Raw genomic sequence first — 15609 nt, forward strand, 5'->3', positions numbered from 1 at the left:
ATAAATTTTATAAATTTTATAAATTTTATAAATTTTATAAATTTTATAAATTTTATAAATTTTATAAATTTTATAAATTTTATAAATTTTATAAATTTTATAAATTTTATAAATTTTATAAATTTTATAAATTTTATAAATTTTATAAATTTTATAAATTTAATAAATTTTATAAATTTTATAAATTTAATAAATTTAATAAATTTTATAAATTTTATAAATTTTATAAATTTTATAAATTTTATAAATTTTATAAATTTTATAAATTTTATAAATTTTATAAATTTTATAAATTTTATAAATTTCATAAATTTTATAAATTTTATAAATTTTATAAATTTTATAAATTTTATAAATTTTATAAATTTTATAAATTTTATAAATTTTATAAATTTTATAAATTTTATAAATTTTATAAATTTTATAAATTTTATAAATTTTATAAATTTTATAAATTTTATAAATTTTATAAATTTTATAAATTTTATAAATTTTATAAATTTTATAAATTTTATAAATTTTATAAATTTTATAAATTTTATAAATTTTATAAATTTTATAAATTTTATAAATTTTATAAATTTTATAAATTTTATAAATTTCATAAATTTTATAAATTTTATAAATTTTATAAATTTTATAAATTTTATAAATTTTATAAATTTTATAAATTTTATAAATTTTATAAATTTTATAAATTTTATAAATTTTATAAATTTTATAAATTTTATAAATTTTATAAATTTTATAAATTTTATAAATTTTATAAATTTTATAAATTTAATAAATTTTATAAATTTTATAAATTTAATAAATTTAATAAATTTTATAAATTTTATAAATTTTATAAATTTTATAAATTTTATAAATTTTATAAATTTTATAAATTTTATAAATTTTATAAATTTTATAAATTTTATAAATTTTATAAATTTTATAAATTTTATAAATTTTATAAATTTTATAAATTTTATAAATTTAATAAATTTTATTAATTTGGTGAAGCATTTTCAACACAGCCTTATAAAAACTGGGAATCCTTCATTGTTCTTTCCTTATTTCTGTCATTGTGATTATGATTGGGTAATCTATTAGAGCGTTTTTGTGAGTAATACCGTTGGGTATTGTTACGACTGTGGTTGTTTCAGGCGAATTTATACAGCAGATCAGTCATGTAAATTTTAGCGAGCACTAATTTGGGTAATGGACATTACCAAAATTAGTGTTCGCTAAAATTTACATGACAGAACAGCCGAATAAATTTCTGTGAGTAATACCTTCTTAGTGATTATTAGAACGTTCTGGATACTGTCGCGGTTTGTTCGAGAGTTGTTGTTTGGTAAACAGCAGTTTGCGGTTTAGCTGGAGAAATCTGAATTACCTTCAACAGGTCATTGAAACATGTCAGTTATTCGGACAGGAATCGCGTGCTAAAGCGCGCATGAATATGCGAAGCTGGTAAAAATTAGATGTTTGAAAAATCACTTAGTTTGATAAAATTTGATCTAAAATCATTTATTGACGTCTTAACAGGGTTTTTCGTTTATATTGTCTTAGCTTGACTCTGAAAGCCGAAAAGAAGCCCATATCCATACTTCGATATACCCGAAGTACAAAAAAAATTAAAATTACATTACAAAGCACTCTCGAAATTTGACGTTTATTTTATATCAATATTCAGTAAAGGATTGGCGTCCCGTTTCCAAAATTCGAAAGTTAATTTAATTTCCTTGCAAACCTGCCGTCAGCTCGTGCCAGAGCGACATCAACGTGTTATCGCCTGCTTGACTGAGTTACTTGTTAATAAAATTTATTTCCTTTCCTTTTTGCGCGAAGACAAAGAATACCAACCCGAAATTGCTACTGCACGCCCGACCAAATATTCCAAACACGTTCCAATCAATCGCTGAATTATCCTCATTTCGAAAGACCCAGAAAAGGCCCAGGTACCGAAAAGGTTGCTCGATAAAGCGCCCTATTGTCGACTATTGTTGTGAAAAGGGCTAAACGAGAAAGCGCACCGGGAAAACGGGCAAACGGTGCTGCTCCAATTACGTGCGATGGATGGAATAAATCATACGGGAGCCAACGATTGCCTAGACTGAAGGCGCTTTCCCCCGCTCTCGTTCGCCCATCACTAGATGACGCCACTACAATAAAACAAACAATAATGATTACAACACGACCTCCGCAGCGGCAGTAGCATCACACGATCGAAACGAAACGAAAAGGCACAATTGGGTCATTCTGCGATGCTAAATGGGACGACTACTTGTAGCATTTTGGGTGGCGTAAAACAAGTAAAAGAAGAAACATTACAAATCCTGGATCAGAGTGTAAGCACCCATGATCAGCTGAGCTCGCGAGTCAGACCAATTTAACGCGGACTCTGGAATTAAGCAAGTTTCCGCCGAGGTATCGTTACAAGTCGGAAAGTTTATTCAATGCTCAACGGGCGCGATTCCGAAACCACAACGGATCAGGTACGGATGGGACAGGGTGTATCCCAGGCAGGGAACCATTCCGAGCTCGTGGTCGGTATAGTAAATTATCCTCCAAACAGTAATAACTACAGGTTTTGTTTGCTCCGTATGCCCCGAACTCGACTCTTCCGTATGCTGAAGCTGGAAGTTGGTCGAATTTCCATCGCGCGCGCGTGTGTGAGGGTGGGGGTGAGGTGTAACATGCCAAATTGTTTCAGCCAACAAAACAGTATTGCTCCGGTCCGGTCGTCTCGTAATACAACACACATGGGCGAGTTTAGTAGTTCTCAGCGAAAAATGGCTTCTCTCTCTATGTGTGTGTGTGTGTGTGTTGATGTGTGCATTCACAGCTGCTCGGGAGTTTTGGTCTTTTCGAGCGTGGTGAATTGTAAATGAGTAAACATTACCCCGGCATTATTCCTGGTCCGGAAAGTCAGCAGGATAGCGAACGGGAAGCGTCGGTTAAAGCAAGTGCACAAAAGTTGAAACGATTTTCACTTGGCTTTGGTTTTCGGTTTCTCTGGTGGTGGTGGTGGATGGAATGGTTTCGTGGGGTAGATAGTTTTCCTCGTGGGAGCTGTGCGAAGGTTTTGCACCTGATACACACACACACACACACACACACGCCCCACTAGCATACTTCTCACCTTGGCAGAGTAATATTATGGGATTTCGCCGTGGGGTTTGTGTTCCATGCACTGTTTGTTCAGCGTTAAACTTAGCCCGTGTTGGACAAACATGTAGGAGAATTTTTTTTCCATGCGGCAGCTTAACAAGTTCTCGCAAACTGTTGATTTTGTTCTGTAGGGACTTTGCAAGGTGGCCAGTTGCGCTAAAAGATTGTGAGTCGTTTGAATATTAAAAGGATGCGGAAAATTTTATCGAACAGAGTTTTGTGGATGATGTAAAATCTCAAATTTTATGTTTCAATTGAGCACAGTTTACTCAAACTTTGATTGAAGTCATTAAAAATGCACAATTCGAAGTGTACGATGCTACTACTTGCACACAATATAGCTTGCGTGCAAGTCGGTTACTGAATTCCGTGATTTGACGTGACAGGTGACTGGTGCTCTGAGATACTAAATTACTCCCATTTACTTCAAAATAAAATAATCTGATTTTTAGCTGCCTATATGTGAATTTTTGAGCTCGATTTAAAAAAATCTTTTTTTTTTAATTTCTTTTGTAGAAATATAGTAATTTCTACCTAAGGAGAAGCATTTTAGGAGAAAACAAAATGAGAAAAGATGGTAAATTCACAATTGCGCGTGAAGTACACAAACCCATAACCAAATTAGTTATGGAATTTGCGTTTGGACTTTGTTTCATCAGTATCCGACACTAAGTTAATGACAGGACTAAGCTAGCTGATTCTGATGAGATGGACTCGAAACGCGAATTTCGTAACTAATTTAACTATGCGTTTGGGCCCTTTACACACAAATGTCGGTTTACCCAATTCTCTCCTTAGTGGATAAATGTTGCTTTTCACCCAATTTTGTTCCTTAGGGAGAAATATAGCATAGTGCATATTGCCAGCCAAGCCAAGTTTCGATTTCATGATTTGCCATCAGCTTTATCAGGACTGCTTTCCTGTCGGTTTGCTAAGAAATACAATTTGTGACTCAGATTTTTTAGCTAGTGTCTCTGCGGCGCTAACTTAGTCCTGTCACTAAATTAATGTCGGATTCTGATGGGACAAAGTCGAAACGCGAAATTCCACCACTAATTTAATTGAGATATTTTAATTTTTTCATGCAAGGGAAACTTTGCCACTGCGATCACTGTTCAGTTACTTTTTTGCGACTGCCTCTGGCTGCTACGTATGTTACAATTTACCCGAATTAATGGGCCGTCCAAGCAGGGTACTACATTATTAAATTAAATTATTAAGACTTTTTGGTGATATCTAACAGGGAAAACCAGTGAAAGCAATTATGTGAAAAAATCTCCCCCGAGAGGCAGGCTTCGAACCTGCAACTCTTGAGACTTCGGCACAATGCACAAGACAGGAGTCCCAAAGGTTGCAGGTTCGAATCTTGCCTCTAGGGGAAGATTTTTTTTCACATAATTGCTTCCGCTTCACTTACCATTTCGATTTGATTTCCCCGTTGGATACCACCAAAAATGCCTGAAATAAGGTATCGGCACTTACGTCATATAAATAATTTTTTGTTTAATTAAGTAGTTGAATGGGTAGAAATGCCATACATCGCTAAGCATCATAAGACATCTTACGAAGTATTTGCAGCTTTTAAAGATATATTGCTCCAAAATGGCAGAGAAAATGTTCCGAATTCTCGGGCTCGTTGTAGCAAAATCGGCAAATATTTTCCCCCATTATGTTAAACTTTTCAGCTTAATAACAATTTTTCATCTGAGAAAAATAACGATACGCGCGTAACATTTCTTCCCCAATTTTAGGACACCTCCGAACTACGCCAAACTGGTCTGAATAGCCAAGATTTGGTTTTTGATTATCCTTCTATTTCTACCATCCCGAGTGCCACCCACGGTTGAATGATGGTAATCCTCTGGGATCATGGAAAACGGAAAAGACGCAATCCATCTCGTCTGACAGTAGGTTAATCACAGTGCGTCGGATGGGGAACTGGAGGATGACTGGGAAGGATAGAGTGATAATATTCTCCCAGTCGATTCGATAGGTAGCAATTTAACGAGGATGCTAGTTTCAGACACTTCAGGTTGAGGACGACGGGGACGAAGGCAGTTCGAAGCTCTCGATAAAAATCAGATTATGATGATTCTATTGAAGCATATCGTCAACGTCGTCGTTGTCATCATAGCTCGCTCATCCACGATTTTAACGATTTATGTTCGGTTTTTTTCCTTTACTGGAGTAGGGGTTATTCATCGATATGAACACGAAAAAATGTGGTTTCGTGTTCTATGAAATAATTACATTTTCCGGTACGTTTCGAGTAGACTCCCAATATCTATGACTGACGCCAAATGACTGGAAACCAAGATGACGACTTTCGGTTGAACAGAAATCTCTATAACCTAATCAGTCACTTTAACATCCATGATGGCTCTGATTAATTGGTATAAGTATTGTTTGAGGGGGTCTTCTAGTATAAAAAGGTACTTTTATTTTTGCATATTTTGCATATATAATATGAGAAAAATGTACCCATGAATGGATTTACTCGACATTGAGTTGATCGTCAGCTAAACCCCAATAAAAGGATTTTCACATTTTAAAACTATATATTTCTTATTAATAACTTATATCTATGCTTGGAACCATTAAAATCATACACTGAAGAAGCTTCGTTAAATCTGCGGCAACATCTTTCCAGTGGATTATTTTGTTCATATGAAGTACGGTGTCTAGGGATCCACAACAGAGTGGGGTTACGAAGAACACGAGGAGGCGCATACAAATTAACGCCCGAGAGAAGATTGGGACTGTCGATATTACCTGACAGCAAGTCGAAAACAAAAACTCTTTGCAGGAAAATACGGCGAGTCGCCAAAGTCTGCAGACCGAGTAGCTTACATCTATCGGCATAAGGAGGCAACACAGCTGGATCATTCCATGGAATTTTCCAGAGAGCGAATCGCACAAAACATCTTTGTATACTTTCTAGTCGGTCAATTTGAACGGCATGGTATGGTGCCCACACTTGCACAGCATACTCCAGAACACTTCCAGATCAGGGCACAGTAAAGTGCTTTTAGTGCGTAGAAATCATCGAAGTCCGCCGTGTTCCGCTTTAAGAAGCCCAGCATTCCGAAAGCCTTAGCAGTTGTCGCGGTGATATGGTCGGAAAAACTCAACTTCCTATCGAAGAGCACTCGCAAGTCACGGATCGAGTCGACGCTTTCAATTGTTCTTCCTTTTAGGCTGTATTCATAACTTCTTGAAGCACTACGGCGTCAAGTGCAGAAGCGATAGTTCGGAAGATTATGAGATCGTCCGCGTACAGCAATTTCCCAGACTTGATCCGACTACAGATATCATTAATAAACAGAATAAAAATAAGCGGACTAAGATGACTGCCTTGCGGGACACCTGTGGGTGTTCTGAGTGTGCTTGAGCGCGTGATTTTTATACTCACGAATGCCGAGCGATCGGAAAGATACGACGGCAACCAGTTTGTCAGCAAGGTGGGTAATCCCAAACGCTTTAATTTCAAGATTGCGATGTTCTGCGGTACTTTGTCGAAAGCTTTTGAAAAATCGATGAAAATTGTGTCCACCTAATGACGCTCCTCGACGGCGGGAAACAACTTAGAAGTGTAAGCCATCAGGTTAGAAGTTGTGGATCGTTTCGTGACAAACCCGTGTTGATACTCCGAGATAATGTGATATACAGCTGCATACGTGACGTTGTTGACCAGCTTTTCGAGAACTTTGGAGAGACAGTTTAATGATGAGATCCCTTAGTAATTTTCGACGTTGTGAATATTTCCACCCTTATGGATGGGAACGATAGCAGCTTCTTTCCAGACGATAGGAAACATGCCTTCAGCGAGAAAGCGATTGAAAGTGATGCACACTGGAAGAGACAGCACGTGGGCGCAGCTTTTTATAAATTGCGGCGATAGATGATCGGGGCCAGGCCCTTTCGACGAATCGACAGCAGTCAGAGCCTCCAATACGTCAGCTCGACTTACAGTGGGACGGGGGAGATTTATGTTGTACGATGCTAATGTTTCCAAATACTCTTCCGAAGAGACGCTTCTAAACACTCCGCGAAAGAAATCAGCAAACAAAGTTACGGTATCAGCTGAAGATTGCGCGCTTGCATTTCCAAGGAAAACGTCAGTGGGAGTACCACCAGATCGTTTTCTGCTGCTAACGAATTTCCAAAATGTTTCAGGGTGATCGCGAAGGCTATTTTGCACATGATTCAAATACTCACGAAAAGCGTAATTCCGGGCCGTTTCGTATTGCAGTTCTGTCCGTCGAAGAGTAACTTTGTTTTCGTCTGATTTATGGCGGAAATAACGCTTGCGTTGTTTTCGCAGGACATTACGCAAACGGCGAATCTCTGCGTCCCACCATGGAAATTTGAAATCCACCCTCCTGTTGACTCGTTTCAGTGGAACCTTTAGGCGGAGTATGTTATATACTTTGCCATAAAACAGCGCGACTGCTTCGTTAAGCTCATTACAGCACATTAAGTCGGTCCAGTCGACAGCGGCAATCAGTGCGGAGATTTCGTCAAAGTTGCAACGGTTAAAGTCAAAATCAAGCTCGTCAATCGAATGAAATGAATCATCTCCAGTGTTGGTACGTACATCTAGCCGCAGGACAAACGGTTTGTGGTGAAGATCGACTTTGAGAATAGCAGTCGGAGGTTCAAGCAGCTCTACGATATCCGTGTTGTTTACGAATGCAAGATCGAGGATCCTCCCGTTCACATTCGTCAATGAGCAGATCTGGTACAGACCGCCTGCAACCATAGACTCCGTTACAGCTATTTCTTGTTGCGAAAAGGCATTAATAGGTAGGTAACATTATCATTATCATTATCGAGCGACCACTGAAGGCGAGGAAGATTGTAGTCTCCAAAGACGAGAATAGTGTCGGTGCGGCCAGCATTGTCTAGAATTGTTTGAACGGCATTAGCGTGCGCGTGATACAAATCCGGATCACTATTTGGCCTGCGATAAACACTGCTAATATATACAGATTGGTTCGGGAGGGCGATTCGCACGGCGATTTGCTCCAGGCGTTCAATTCCAGACAAGCTTAACTGCGAGCCTACGAGGTTGTTCTTTACCGCTATTAGGGAGCCACCGCCTCGACGCAGATGACTGGTTGTTGAGTTGCGGTCCCAGCGATATATTACGTAGTTCGACGAGAGCTCAGCGTTTAATATGTCTTCGCGCAGCCAGGTTTCCGTAAGGACAATGACGTCGTAGTCACTAGAAGAAAGCGCTAGATGGAATTCTTGTGTTGTCGTTCTCATTCCTCGCACGTTCTGGTAGTAAACGGAAAGAAACTGCTCGGAATGTGCGGCAACTGCGGGAACAGGCAATACAGGATATGAAACAGGCGATGTAACTAGTTGCCACAATAGATCTAAATATTGGTCGCAGTGGTCCGTCTCCAACAAAAAAAACTACTTGGGAGGCGGGCGAAGAGCAGTGGAAGCAGTCATTGTTGCTGAGTCAGGTCGCATTCGGTTTCCAAAGAACCTTTCTGGAATCCGACTTTTCTTTGAGATCCGTGGGCATGCCAACTTTGTAGGAGACAAAATTCAGCGTTCTAGTACCTCTGCCATGAGGGACCAACTTGACGACATTGATGTTCGAATTTCCGAGTTTATCCGCAGCTAGCTTGGTGACGCTTTCATCAGGGACATCGGGCGAATTTCCTGACAGGTACAACCAAAACTTTTTATCTTCACGATTCACAGCGATGGATGGTGTCAATGAGTCGGCGGCATCAGTACCACGTAGTAGCTTAGAAGGATTGGAGCCTGTATCGTCGTTGTCTCTCTTTCTTTTAGCAGAAATAAAGGAAAATTGTAGCGGTTCTAGGAATCGGCGTTTTTGGTACAGCGTCGATTAACGTTTTGAAGTTGGTCCAAATTTTTACCTTTAATTCCTCCAGTATGTCGTTGCGAATTGAATTTTTAAGCTCCTCGATCACCATTTGGTTTGCGGACTCAACGGACACATTAGTTACTTTTTGCACAGTTATATGAAAGGACCCCCCTTAAGTGAACGTTTTAGCATCTATAAATTTACAAAAGCGGTCTCAAGCTTTCACCCACCGCTCGTGCGATCATGAATCGGACACATCCGGAAGCCTCTTTCCTCGGTCCAGGCAGCCTAGACTCATGCCCTCAGTTGGACCAATAAAAATATTCACTAGACAACACGTTCCATACCGACATGACCGGGAGCTCTAGTGAAATGGGACAACGCACTCTCTTCACTAAAAATTAAGTATCAGATTCGGTTATACAAACTAAATTATGCACGCGAAATAACATACACACTAGCGCAAGCGGCAAACACGTTAATGTACAAACGCTTAAGCCATTCACGATTATCCACGCGCACCTGCTCCTGCGATCTCATCAACAGGATAACGCCTCGATGGGTACGTGAACGTTTTAGCGCTTATAAATTTACAAACGCGGTCTCAAGAGTGAACTTACAAAGGCCCGTGTTCGCGCAATCATAAATCGGTTACGTCCGGAGGACCCTACTCTCGGCCCTAGCAGCCTTCAGTTAAACAAAAAAACGCTCAAATCCACTAGACAACACGTTCCATGGTGACATGACCGGGAAATCTAGTGATATGGGGAAACTTACCCTCTTCTAGCATCCGAATCGCACACCGACAATTAAGTATCAGTTTTACACGGCTATTAAATCGAATTTATGCACGCGAAGTTATATACACGTCAGCACACGCGACATACAAACACTCACGCGATCGGACACGTTAAAGCACAAACGCTCGAACCCTTCGCGATGAAACACGCGACCGTGAAGTCCCTACGCCCACACGTATCTGAACCGTACGATGAATATCACATTCAGGATCACGGCCCGCTGCAATTGGCCTTAAGCAGTGTTTTAGTGGGTGACATTTCCCGTCTCGTCTGCAATTGTAGTGAGTGATCCCGAGACAACTCTCAAGTCCCTTCCTAAACAATTCTCGAAAAGATAACTGCAATTTCCTGTAAGCTGAAAAAAAAATTCACGGCTACAGTAGAGCACTACCAGTTAACAATAAACAATTATTTTTGCATTTTCTAAAAAAAACAGTGATCATTTTTTAACTAAGTTACACAGCCATCCTGAATTTTTTGTTTTCCTCATGTTACTCAAATTTATTTCCTTAAGCATCGATTTTATTCAGCATAATGATTTCAACAAGCAACCAATTAATTTGTATGATTTGTGGGAATTTTGCGAAGCGGATCTCGTAGTAGTGTCAAAATATAATCCTGTTTTGAATTTTCTACAACGAATTTCCATAAACCTCCAAAAGGTGAGACTGGGCAGCAGAGGGTTAAGAAGTAAACGGACTCACAAAAGTGACTTGTAAGAACAATAAATATAATAGAACCATTAACAGCAGGAACTCAGTATCGATGGCGAACGGGGACGACAACACGAGAGAAAGCAGACCAAAAAAAAACCCAAAGCGGCGGCGGACAATGCTGCTTATATTTCCCCGCCAATGAAGAGAATCTCAATGCGCTGCAACAAACTGCCGTCAATAGGACCCGTTGTATAGATTTTTTTAGTGCTATTCGTTTTCTATTTTTACAGTTTGTAAAAATATAGAAGATCTACGGATCAGTTATGCTATCGCCCTGAGCCACGCCAAACGACATAATATAAATATTAAAACAATAGAATCATCCTCATGATTCTTGCCGCATTTTCCACGCCGTACCTTATTGCTCCAATGGGACGATGTATAACCCAACTGTTTGCTACGAAGGCGATCAGATGGACATACCCGATTCTAAAGGACAAAGTTTGAAAGAGCGAAAGCTCCACGCAACGAGGCTGATAGAGAATGAGATATTTTATTGGCCTCGGTAATTATTGCTGAACGTACTTGCTTACAATCCAGAATTAACACTGACCCAAACAAGAGCTTCCAACTTATTCTTCAGCAAATCGTTTCAAGTAATGCCCATGCCAGTGACGACGCCATCGATCTCAACTTCCCGAGCGGGTACGTTGACACGTATACATTTTGTTTGCTTGTTCAAGGACACTGCGTAAGTTTATCTGGCCGAACTTTGGTGTGAATTGTTTCGACAGATATATCGATGATTTAAAATGGAGTTGGTCTTGAATTAGATAATTTAGATTTGCCATCAAGCATCATTCGAGGAAATGTTCGAATCAATGAGCCTGAGGGGCTGTCCATTGTGGGAGGTAATTTAGAATTCAGCTAGAGGTTTAACGAAATATTGCACCTCTAACCGAGAATCTTGATTGACGGCAAAAATAGCTGGTGATCGTCGCTAATGATATCAGCAGATAGAATCAGAGACGTATCCTGGTGGGTGATCGTGCTTATCTTGGACTCCATTCGGTCGAAGAAAGTACGCTACCGTAATTGCCTTAAAAACACCCCATTGTTAGCGCAGCCAGCGAAGACTGGCCGACTACGGTAGGTTAAGCATGTCGTTAGAAAGACAAACTACAACTAGATGAACATGGTCGTCTCATCTCGAAACTAATCGGACAGCTGAATAGAAGTAGAAGGTGTGCACCGAGCTTGATAAATCGAACGAGTTGAATAGGCACGAAGAGTCTTCCAGCTTTGAGAGGTTTTCGCAAACAGAGGATTGTTTTGGATATCTATGATGCCGAAAACAGGACAAAAATCCTTGAAAATTTCTGTGAAATTGTTTAAAATATCTGAAAAATTTTGAATATTCTCAAAAATCTGTGAAATTTTCAGTCGCATGTCAAAAATCTGCCAACTGTGAATGAAGAGTCTTTAACCACAAATTGATAACTAAATCGATGACATTACAGAGAAATCGGTGAATGTGGTAACCCCTTGTTTATAATTCACAGATTACTCTCGGTAGCCGGCTGCTCAGAGTTCAAAGTTTCAAACTAAATAAGTTCATTTGCATCTTCAAGTAACCGAAGAATTAACTAAGTAACCCGGAAAATATGCTTCGAATCGCTGTCTGGCTGCGAATCCTAGACCTCGTGTCTTTCTAAATCTTCAACTCTTTTCCGTGAGCGATGGAGATCGGATAGGCCGGTCATGGTTACTATCATGCTGTTAAGGTTTCAATTTGAGTCGAATAGATAAAATAGTCTCAATAATTCATAAATACACGGCAATATAATTTTTATGTGGAATCTACTGGATCGTGGACCACTTTCATGGGTCTATCCCATATTAAATACCTGAAAATCCCATACAATGTGGGTGAATTGGGACTATGACCATGGGGGTATTATGGGCTTTTCGTTTGCTCAGGAATCATCGGTACTGATAGGGCTTAACAGTTACCGGTTAACGGAACAATTTAGTTCCTTTAAGTGTTCAGTTCAGTGTAGCAATGCTGGAGTCAAGATTCCTGCTCGTATTATGAAGATAACGCAATCGAGGTACGCCTACATGATCTGGCACAGAAAACAGACGGTAGTACTACTATCGTAATACGTTCTACGATTAAAGGTCAAACGAAATGAGTACCCGACGCGAACTACCGTGAACAGTCTCCTACTTCGTGGTGGGCAGGGATTGGTTAGAATTGTGCACGAAAGGAACTTTTGAACGTCCGATCGCCTGAATTTTTCCCAATATACGCGACGATACAAATGCAAATGAAAAACTTGATGAAAGCTGAAAAACGCGACTATTGGCACCGGTCCGTCGACGGATTAACGGACGGATCACCGGAGAAACAATTTTTCGTCTGGTGGATAGGGCCTACGTTGTGTAGTCGATTCATCCTGTGATTGGAATACACGGAACGTTCGTCGTATGATGACAGCTATGCATCGCTTATATGCTAATTATGATGACAGTACTGGTTAGTGCAATCATAAAAGAGACTGTGCTGCCAACATTCCCACAAAACTGATGGTTTTATATTTATCTATCAACGACGTTACAGTTACAGGAGGCTCTCCGTTTGATGGAGCATGGAAAGCACTCTTTGTATTTCCCGGAGAAAACAAGTGAGTTTTTGAGTACTTTATCTGAAAAATTGTAGCAGATTACCTATGTTTGAGTTCTTTCGCAGTGCCCCATTCCGAGTAATGAGAAGGCGGACACTTGGATTAGAATGATAATGAGAAGGTGGACATTTAGGCATTAGAAGGTGACATTTATGAAAAATCGCGTAGCTTCAACGAGTTTTTAAATATTTTTTCTCAGAGGACGCTCGAAAATTGACAAATTTCGTGGAGCGATGGAAGTACAGGAATCCCAAAGGTATCAACAAACCTTGGTCCTTGGTATCTCGGCTCATATACAGTCATTATACGTAGAATGTCCATTTCCGTCGTATTGAGGTCGTGGAGAGCGGTCTCTGCGCTTGACGTGGCGGTTATCGCGATATTAAACATGTTGTCTGGTCGTGCGCTAAGTGTTGTAGTACCAGATCTCCATTAAACCAGTCCAATCCGATATGCTACACCAAATTTGTTACTAATACTTTTTGCATGTATCAGGTAACTAGCAGTTGGGAAATTGGACTCTGAAATGATTATGACTTTCATTGGTTTAGTTTTTGATGAAAATGCACTGAAAAATAAAATTCAGTTTGTACAAAGAACAGCTTCTTTTTTCAAATAACTCTTTTTTCTTGAATGTGTCCAACTTCAAATTTTGACGATAGGTAGAAAGCATAAATACCTATCTTGGAAGAAAATTTCATCGAAATCAAATATGAGATTTTTTTGTAAATCGGCATTAAATTTTTAAAGCCAATTTTTTCAGTGTAGGGTTCGATGAAGAATTTTTTCAATATTCAATATTCAAAAATTTGACTAATTTTATAAAAATTACTCCTACAACAGTTTTTTGTAGGATGTGTTATTTTTAGACTAGAGCCATTTGAAAAATATGGGCAAAAAAAGTTTGACCCTTTTCAAAAGACAGTCTAGATCATTTTTGGAAAAACAAAGTGTGCAAAGAGGCTTTTTGTGACAAAGTTCTCACGTACAGAAAGTTTCATTCAAATCTGAGAGGGTGCTGCCAACGTTTGTTCGAGTTGGCGCGAAATTCGTCTAATACAGTGAAGACCCGCTTTATTTACCCCTACAATATGGGTATTTTTGGAATGGACTTGACGACTGTATGATAAAAATGGACGTTTGGCGCCATTTTGAAATCCAAGATGACGACTTTCGATGTTCTCGCCAACCCTTACAAAATGGGTATTTTTGGAAAACATTTGTGATGAAAATGGACGTTTGGAACCATATTGAAATCCAAGATGGCAACTTCCGATTGATCAACACTCTCTACAACCTTAACACCATGGGTAGTTTTGAAACGGGTTTGATGAGTAGATGATGAAAATGGACGTTTTGTGCCATTTTCAAATCCAAGATAGCGACTTTCAGTTGAGCAAAATTCTCTACAATCATTACAATATGGGTATTTTTGGAACGGGCTTGACGAGTAGATGATGAAAATGAAGGTTTGGCACCATTTTGAAATCTATGATGGTGACCTCCGGGTGAACAATATTTTGTACAACACTTACAATATGCGTATTTCCGGAACGGGTTTGACGACTATATGGTGAAAATGGACGTTTAGCGCCATTTTGAAAATAAAGATGGGGACTTCCGGTTGAGCAATATTCTCCACAATCCTTACAATTGGGTATTTTTGCAACGGGCTTGACGAGTAGATAATGAAAATGGACGTTTGGAGTTATTTTAAAATCCAACATGGTAACTCCTGGCTGAGCATCAGTCTCGACAACTCTTACAATATGGGTGTTTTTGGAACAGGTTTGACGAGTAGATGATGAAAATGGATGTTTGGAGCCATTTTGAAATCCAAGATGGCGACTTCCGGTTGAGCAATATTCTCTATAACCCTTACAATATGGATATTTTTGGAACGGGCTTGACGAATGAAAATGGATGTTTGGAGTCATTTTTAAACCCAAGATAGCGACTTTCAGTTGAGCAATAGTCTCGATAACCCTAATACAGTGAAGACCCGCTTTATTTACCCCTACAATATGGGTATTTGGCGCCATTTTAAAACGCAAGATGGAGACTTCCGGTTGAGTAATATTCTCTACAACCCTTACAATGTGGGTATTTTTGGAGCACACTTAACGAGTAGATGATGACGTATGTGGACGTTTGACGCCATTTTGAAATCCAAGATACTGACTTCCGGTTGTTCAATGTTCTCGACAACCCTTGCAATATGGGTGTTTTTGGAACGAGCTTGACGAGTAGATGATGAAAATCGATGTTTGGAGCCATCTTGAAATTCAAGATGGCGACATCCGGTTGGTCAATATTCATTACAACCCTTACAATATGATTATTTTTGGGACGGGCTTGACGAGTAGATTATGAAAATGAATGTGCGGCGTCATTTTGAAATCCAGCATGGCGACTTTCGATTGAGCAATGGTTTCAATAACCGTAACAATAGGAGC

At 39.0% G+C, this 15609-nt stretch overlaps 1 protein-coding gene across 8 annotated transcripts in view; it reads right to left on the minus strand.

Moving 5' to 3' along the window:
• The window catches only part of LOC131685359 (low-density lipoprotein receptor), a 993025-nt gene that overhangs the window by 423700 nt on the left and 553716 nt on the right, over positions 1-15609 (minus strand). The window lies entirely within an intron of this gene.

This window comes from Topomyia yanbarensis, chromosome 2 (assembly GCF_030247195.1).
Source record: "Topomyia yanbarensis strain Yona2022 chromosome 2, ASM3024719v1, whole genome shotgun sequence".
Classification (NCBI taxonomy): Eukaryota; Metazoa; Arthropoda; class Insecta; order Diptera; family Culicidae; genus Topomyia; species Topomyia yanbarensis.